This window comes from Rhinoderma darwinii, unplaced genomic scaffold (assembly GCF_050947455.1).
Source record: "Rhinoderma darwinii isolate aRhiDar2 unplaced genomic scaffold, aRhiDar2.hap1 Scaffold_57, whole genome shotgun sequence".
Lineage (NCBI taxonomy): Eukaryota > Metazoa > Chordata > Amphibia > Anura > Rhinodermatidae > Rhinoderma > Rhinoderma darwinii.
The window spans coordinates 611020-619521 of NW_027464122.1; the positions used below are offsets into that span (position 1 = coordinate 611020).

The 8502-nt window shown below is 44.9% G+C and overlaps 1 long non-coding RNA gene across 3 annotated transcripts; it reads right to left on the reverse strand.

Moving 5' to 3' along the window:
• Nucleotides 1-261: 261 nt before the first annotated feature.
• Nucleotides 262-8240, reverse strand: LOC142724074 (uncharacterized). Of its 3 annotated transcripts, none has more exons than XR_012875923.1 (5): nt 7773-8240; nt 4666-4786; nt 4324-4526; nt 3163-3257; nt 262-768 (listed from the first exon to the last, which is right to left on the reverse strand). It is a non-coding gene; the product is annotated as an uncharacterized LOC142724074 (long non-coding RNA). The 3 variants fall into 3 exon arrangements; XR_012875922.1 differs by having other exon boundaries at nt 7758-8240; XR_012875921.1 differs by lacking the exon at nt 7773-8240 and having other exon boundaries at nt 4666-7143.
• Between the last annotated feature and the right edge of the window lie 262 nt (nt 8241-8502).

Genomic DNA, 8502 nt, shown 5'->3' on the forward strand with positions numbered 1-8502 from the left:
TGACACGGAGTACAGTATGTCTCAGGCTGGGGGATCTCTTTGCTGGACTTTGTTGTATGGTGGTGTACGTTCGTCCTGATTATGACCTGTTTTTGTAGCAGGAAGATGTCTTTCTTGTTTGGATGTTACTCCACGGGTTACCCAGCCTACTCATTCGTCAATGAATCAGTTACAATGTCCACAATTGATTACACAGGTATAATATAGATTTCATGATAGTTCATTGGAATTAAAACAAATTCTTTTTATGTATTTGTCTATCCATTTTTATTAGAAATACAATAAATATATTGAGGTATGTTTTTATTGACATGTGTTGCTATCAGCCAGACAGGAAAAAAAATATAAAAGGCCTTGGGAATCTGTAGAGGCAGCTGTTCTACAGGAAAGGGAGTGCAGAGACCCTACCAAACAGGACGAGGGGAGGAAGTCCATTGCCAGGCATCTGAAGAGACTTGCCATTAAACACCCAAAACCATTGTACTTCACCGCAGCCCTGCGAATCATGGACAAGGCTTCATTTTCAAAGACTTCTGGACAGTTGTCTTTTAATTGGATGGATCTTAAAAACCCCTTCTGGACAGTGGGGGATGGGAAGGAGGAGGTGTGGACAGATGACATTCCGGCATTCTTAGATGGACATTAGTGGTTCATATCTGCTGCCTCTTTAGCGTAGAGACCTTGATCTGGCACATCCCTTTCCATGGCTGACGTTCTCGACACCAGGGCTTCCTCCTGCTGATGTTGTACGGTACATTCCCTTCAGTTCTGAAACAAGAATAAATAAAATGTCCTAGTGAAGAGTTGCTCTCTTGAAGATATTCCCCGTGACCCACACCAAGACCCTTTGTCTGCCAGGTAGGTAGATAGTGCGTTCTATGTTCAACTAAGTTAAATAAATTCACAAGTAAATCTGCTCAACTTTAAGATGCGGTTAACACAAAGGTTTCAAAACGGGGACAGATAGGGCGCCAAGCGATGGTAGAATTTTATTTAAATACGCGTTTCTGGCACGACTTGTCCCTTTATCTGATCTTAACCTGACGAAGGGACCAGTCAAGTTTAGTCCCGGACCAGTCCAGTCCAGAAACACAGTCAAAATAAAATGGGCTTTACTTTACTGTCCCCGTGTGAAGTATTTGTGTTACCCGCCGCTTACCAATTTTTAAAGGGGAACTCCAAGAAAAATCTGTCATGCAATCAAAGGCGCAGTGCCCACCCAAACTACATCGCAGGATTTTATTTAAAAAATTGGCTGTTATCTATTGGATTACTCCAATATGTAAAGGCCAATATTACTATCAGCTCCTGGCTCAACCAGCAGAGGTGGGGTCCGGAGCCGAATGGGACCCAGAGCTGCTGAAGGAGCGGAAAGTACATAAAGGGGATTTGTCCGGGGTCTGAATACATTTTAGGGTTTGGTATTAAAGGGGTTTTCCAGGCTTTATAAAAATTGTAATTCAAACTGAAAATTGCACCATTTAGCAAATACCCACCTTCTAATTCTCTGCGGCTCCAGTGCCGGCGGTTCACAATCCCCTGCCGGCCTGTTTACATAGGCTGGACCAGTGATGTCCCGTATCGGCACATGATCGCACTAGTCAATCACTGGCCACAGTGGTCACGTGCCATACTTACTTAGATCACTTCTGCAGGCGATACCCTCCCTCTATACTGTCCCTACTGCAAGGTTTTTATAGTGAGGACAGAATACAGGGAATATCTGGTACACAAAGCGTATTCTCACTAACCCTGCCCCATGACAAGCCATGCCCAATGAACCACGTTCTGTCAAAGGTACGCACTGTCAAGTCCTGTCTCAATCCATCTGAAACCGAAGTGTCCCTAGAAAGAAATTCCAAATATTGTCAACTATGCTCTATTAGGGTATAGTATGAAGAATCAGTGCAGTAGGGTATATATACTACTATATACACAAAGCTGCCATGTGCTGAACATTGCAAAACACACTTTTCATAAAAGAGCGTTAATTCCAGTCCTGCAGTCACCCTGATGACCTTATACTGTGCCAGTACTTGAGGTAGGTGTGCCCCTTTATATATTACTTGCAGCCAGAATTGGCACCAGGATTATCAGCTCATTGACGAATTCTTGAGGTCACATTTGATTCTTGATGTCACCAGTCTGAACCAATCCTACACCACTTGCTCTTTATAGAATTTTCAGAAAAAAAAATACCCCTAGCAATAAATACTGCATGTAAATAATATTCTCATTACAGTACAACAACAAATAAATGGAAACAGCGCCATATCCCTATTAGGTCCCGCGGACATCATAGAGGTGGTCCTTGACTTCCAGTCCTGCAGTCACCATGAAGACTTTGTGCTGTCAGTGCAGGCAGAATAAACCTGACATGGTGACCATGTAATGTTTTATATGTACTACTACTCCCTGTACTGACTGATAGTAGAGAGAATGGACTAAGCTGAAGGATTCCCGACTCTTATCAATTCTTTAAATAGGGAATATGCCCTGAATACTAACCCCAAATTTATATTACATTTATAGTAGGACAGATTTACTATTCAAATTGAGCCAGAATTATGGCGTACATGTTGTGCGCCATATTTATTAATTGTTTTAGACACATTTTGCGGCGTGCTTGACAAGGGGCGTGGCCTAGAATAAAGGGGCGTGTCTTAAACTAAGCCAACCAAGAGGTGGTATAAGGAAGAGAAAAGTGTCTAACATGTCTAGCAAAATCTATCATACATCGTGCACCACTGTGATAAATTTGGCGCAATTTCTGACTTCCTTGTATCAGTTTACACTGTGTAAAACTCAGATAGTTTTAGGCCCCATGCACACTAACTTATTTTTGCGGCCGCAATTCACCCGCAAATCTGCAGGTGAATTGCGACCCCATTCATTTCAATGGGCCCATGCATACGACCTTGGTTTCCACGGTCCATGCATTGCCCAGGAACCTGGACCGCAAAAACAACGGACATGTCTTATTACGGTCGTGTTTTGCGGTACAGGCTCATAGAAAACAATGCACGCGGTCATATGCACGGCCTGCGATTTGAGGGCGGCTGTGGGTGACACTCCGCGGACGTACGAGCCGTAAGTCACGGTCAATGCACCTCACTACGGTCGTGTGCATGAGGCCTTAGTAAATCTGCACCATGGTAATACCAGTGACAGCCCGCTCTTTCCCGGTGGGGTACAGTCCTCCGCACATCTTCATCCACGTCTCATCTTGTATGTGCCGGTTACTTTTCTCCTTATACCTGAGAAGTAACAAAAATAACATCAGAAACTAAAAAAACACAATTCCAAGTATTTCTCCCCATTTCTAAAAATAACATTTCCGGCAGGTGAATAATGGAAAATATAAAGATATAAATATATTCAGGCCTATGTGTCTGTCCAGGGGGTCAGTGAGGGTCCTGCCTGTTATATGTGGGGAGGTCTTGCTGCACAATAACGGAGGGGAAAATGTCTGTACATCAATATATATTTGTCTCTAGGAGCCCCTACAAAGTCTCAGTGAGGGCCCTGTCTGTTATACGGGGGGAGCTTGTATACAGCGTTAGTAACAGGCATGTCACACCACTATAGATATTTTGGGTGCCGGTTCTTCGACCTCACTGTCCATAATTTAATTAAACACCTTAAGAAAATGGATCATCACTAAGAAGTTTTATTTAAAGGGGTACTCCCATCTTACTATTTCTCTGGGACTCACACCTATGTGGAAAACGGAGGTCTCTCCCTGACCCTGTCCTGCTTTGTTCCCAGATCCCTGTCCCGTCTAATGGCTGCTGATTCCAGGTGGAGAATGACTTGGGATAGGCCTCGCACGTCCCTCTCTCTATTCTGTTCTATGGAAGTTTCGGAAACAGCTGAGCGCTGTTGAACTATTTGCGTAACTCCCATAGTACAGAACGGAGAGAGCTGCGTGCATGCGCATAGGTGGATATCACATAAACGTCTGAGATGGAGAAAACCCTCTAAAGAGATTATTTCATTAAAGGGGTTGTACATAATTAGAAAAATAGAGCTGATATCTTCCAAAAACAGAGCCACACCTGTCCACAGGTGATGTGCGGTGTGTGGACAGCTTAGCCCTATACATTTCAATACAGAAAAGCTGCAATACCACACACAGCCTCTGGACAGAGGTGGCGCAGAGCTTCCATTTGGGTCATAGAGAGGGTCTCCAGCGTGATACCCCCCTCTATGATATCTAAATACCCTTATAGGGCATTTCAGGTGTAACCAGAAGTTAAGGTGATACAAAAAAATATTCCATACATGAGATTTCCTTAATGGAGATATTGTAACAATAATTACTGAAAATATGTAATTGACTTTTTCCTCCATTGTAGGAATAGAACCCGAGAAGCGACGTTTTGGACTACGGAACAGTCGATCCTCCGGATGAAATGCTGTGTGGTTGGAGCGTAGTCCCAGGAGCGCTGGTGTTGATGTGCTGATCCATGTTCTTCTTATCTGGAGCTTGTATACAGAACACGCGATCCTTCTGGTCCGACCTACTAACATATATAAGCACAGCCTAAACACACACGTAATGATATATAATGACATAACATTAACATAACATTAATATGTATCAGCCCTGATACGTCAGTCTCATCATATTTCTGGGGTCCCCGCACACAGGATATACGTTACCTCCTGTGATGATGTCACTTCCCTGTATTTCCTGTATGACATGGCTGCTCTTCCTCTTCCCGTTTCCCTTTCTGATGTATTTCCTCTTCCTGTGTGATAAGACGTGTGCTGTTGCCTCCTGCTGTGTATAACACGAGATGTAACATGTCTTATAAAACATGTCAATAATAATCGCAGAAAGCGAAAAACATTTTGTTTATTTCCATTCACATCAATGGTTATTTGTTTGCAGCCGTTTTTCTGAGCCATACTTGTCTGTTTTTAGAATCAACTACAGGGAGATTTGAGATGTGGTTTGAGAATTTCTTTCCTATGTAAACGCCACCAATAAGGACAGCTAAGAAGCCTCAGTTATCAGCGAGCGACCCCATCATTAGACTAAGCAGAGTGCCCCCATACAGTGCCAGCAGAGTATTGTCCCTTAAACAGTGCCAGTATACTGCCCCCTCATAAACAACACTACCAGCAGAGACCCCTCAATAAACCATATTGCCAGCAAAGTGCCTCCAATAATTAGTGCCAGCAGACTGCCCCCAATAACCACTACAAGCAGAGTTCCCCCTCACAAATAGTCCCAGCAGAGTGCCTTCCTTTATGCAGCTACATCATGTAAGATCTTCCCTAGTTTGGAAGTCTCCAGGACAATCTGGGAGAGAAGACAAGTGTGATGTAACCTGGTTGCAGTGTGTAAATGTAGCCTGAAACATCACGTGTAGCCCCTAAGTCTATGTTCACATGTTACATATTTATTGCAGATTTCCATGGTCAAATTGACACATAAAGTATGAATGTGAATAGGGTTCTAGAAAACTGCATAAACTTGCAGCAGTAACAATCTGCAGTAGATTGTAATGCAAAGGATGCACAGCCAAATATGCTGCAAAAGCCACATGTAATATATGGAGAAATATTAGGCCTAGTTCACACAGAGTTTTTTTGGAGCGTTTTTTTAAGTGGAAAACGCATCGAAAACCGCACCAAAAAACGTCCGAAAACTAATCTTATTGATTTCAATGGGATGCAGAGGCGTTTTTCCCACGAGAAAAAAACACTCACAGGAAAAAGCAGCGTCAAGCCCTTTCTTCAAGCGTTTCCGTCTCTGACCTCCCATTGCCATCAATGGGAGGCAAAGAAAATGGTTTTCGCAGCATTTTTGCCTGCGGTGCTCAATGGCTGTGGTCGAAAAATGCGTAAAAAAAGCGGCAGAAGGAATTTTGAGGCAGATTTTTCCACCTGCAAAAAACTTGGTGTGTAAACAGGGACTTCGTGTCCACATGTGACCTACTCTATCCAATCACAGCTGTAATTCCAGCCAAGGCTGCCTAAGATTATGTTCACACCCCCCACTTCTCCTGCGGTTTGGCCGCTGCAGCCCGATGAGGAGGGATTATAACTAGAAATTGTGGATATAAAGAACATGCAGAGGTTTCTGTGTGACAGTCTAAGGGCATGACCAGACGTGGCGGAGTTCTGCATACACTGTCCCCATCAATGCCGCACATAATCTGCGTTGCAGATTCTGTCGCGGCTTTGCCTAAAATGGGCATTAAATTGATGCGGACTGGCCGTTGCGTATTGAGGGGGAAAGGGCTTCCCTTCTCTCTATCAGTGCAGGATACAGAGAAGGGACAGCCCTTTCCCTAGTAAAAGAAAAATAAATTCATACTTACCCGGCCGTTGTCTTGGTGACGCGTCCCTCTTTCGACATCCAGCCCGACCTCCCTGTATGACGCGGCAGTTCATGTGACCGCTGCAGCCTGTGATTGGCCTGTGATTGGCTGCAGCCGTCACTTGGACTGAAACGTAATCCCGGGAGGCCGGACTGGAGGAAGAAGCAGGGAGTTATGGGTAAGTATGAACTTCTATTTTTTTTACAGGCTGATGTATATTGTGATCGGATGTCACTGTCCAGGGTGCTGAAACAGTTACTGCCAATCGTTTAACTCTTTCAGTACCCTGGACAGTGACTATTTACTGACATCGCCTATTAACGCTCCTGTAATTACGGGTGCACACACGTAATCACCCGTAATTACGGGAGCCCCATTGACTTCCTCAGTCTGGCTGTAGATCTAGAGATACATAGGTTTAGCCAGAATGAAGAACTATCATGTTAGTAAAACCAGTACGCTCCGCAGCACACATAACATCTGCGGACTTCATTGCGGAATTTTCACTCTCCATTGAAGTCAATGGAGAAATTCCGCAATGAGTCCGCAACAAGTCCGCTACACGTCCGCAACAGCCAGTGTTTGCTGCGGACACCAAATTCCGCACCACAGCCTATGCTCCGCAGAATTGTCCGCAACGTGTAAACGAACCCAACTAAAAAGCTGTGGAAAGCAATGGAGAAACGTGTACGCTGCGGATTTCCGCTGCAGACTATCCGCAGCGGAATTGCAGAGCAATTCCGCCACGTCTGGTCATGCCCTAAGGCTCTGTTCACATCTGCATTGGGGTCCCGTTCTGACGTTCCCGTCAGAGGTTTCCGTCAGAACAGGACCCTGAGCAGACACAAACTGACACCGACGGAAACCAGGGGTTTCCGTTTCCATCACCATTGATTTCAGTAGTCGACTAAGCTATTGCTTCCGGCAAAACGAAGGGTCCGGAGCACAAAAGAGACAAACGGAAACCACGGGCACCGGCTCCGTCACCATTGAAATCAATGGTGATGGAAACGGAAACCCCTGGTTTTCGTCGGTGTCTGCTCAGTGTCCCGTTCTAACGGAAACCTCCGACGGAACGTCAGAACGGGACCCCAACGCAGATGTGAACAGAGCCTAATATGGATGAGAAAGGGGAGGTGGGACTACTCATTTATTATGCCCTGATACTGAACTGGTATTACTAGTATTATACCCTGTTTTATGAACTCTACCCGCTGGAGTACCCCAAAGATGCTTGTACCACTGATCGAGGTGCTATGTGTTTTGTAGTAAAATTAAATTGGTATTTGATTATTTTTTTTACAGTTAATATTTATTAAAAATTCTGTTTTAAAGTTTTTTGCCTGGCAGTGATAGTTTGATATTTGTCCAAAACCTATTTAGTTCCATTTTTCATGGATATTATGAGGTGGGACGACTCACCTAACCAGTATGTACCTGACGGGAGCTGCATGCGTCCATCTCATCAAGTCTCCGATCTCCTGGCAGCTCCACTTTCTACAGATCCTACAATGAAAATCTATGCAAAAAGTTTACACCAAAAAAACAGAAAATTCTACTGTGGAACCAGGATTGTTGTTGTGTGGCAGGGCTGCACCTCGCCCTTCTGCTGCCGGAGGTAAACAGTGAAATAGCGCCACCACCTGCATCACCATAGAGTGGCCATGTGGGGTAGAGAAAAGATAGCAAAGAAAATATAGAAAACCTTTATGTTTACATGTAGTAGAAATCTATTTAATACAAGTGAATAATATTTATAAAAATCGTAATCACATAGAAGTCTATGGGGTCGGGTAATACCCGGCCATCACCGGGATGTGTCCCGAGTGATGGCCGGGTTTTCCGGCGCTTGCGCTCTATCTCCTCCTCCTCACAGCGCAGAGTGCATGTGAGGAGGAGGAGTTGATGCCATTCTGACGAATGGCATCGCTGTACACTGTGTTGCAGGGCCGGGGTGTACAGCAGGTGGAAGGGAGCGCTGCGCTGGCTCCCTTCCCCTGCTTGTTTTAAAAGCACCCTGGCCCGGCAACACCTTCGATGGCGCCGCTAGCAGCTGCTGCGGCTGCTACTACTGCAGCGACGCCACTATCGCAGAGCAGGGAGGTATCTCCCCGCTCTGCTATGTGCTAGCCGCACTTTAGCTCCTTGAAGGAGCGGAATCCCCGTG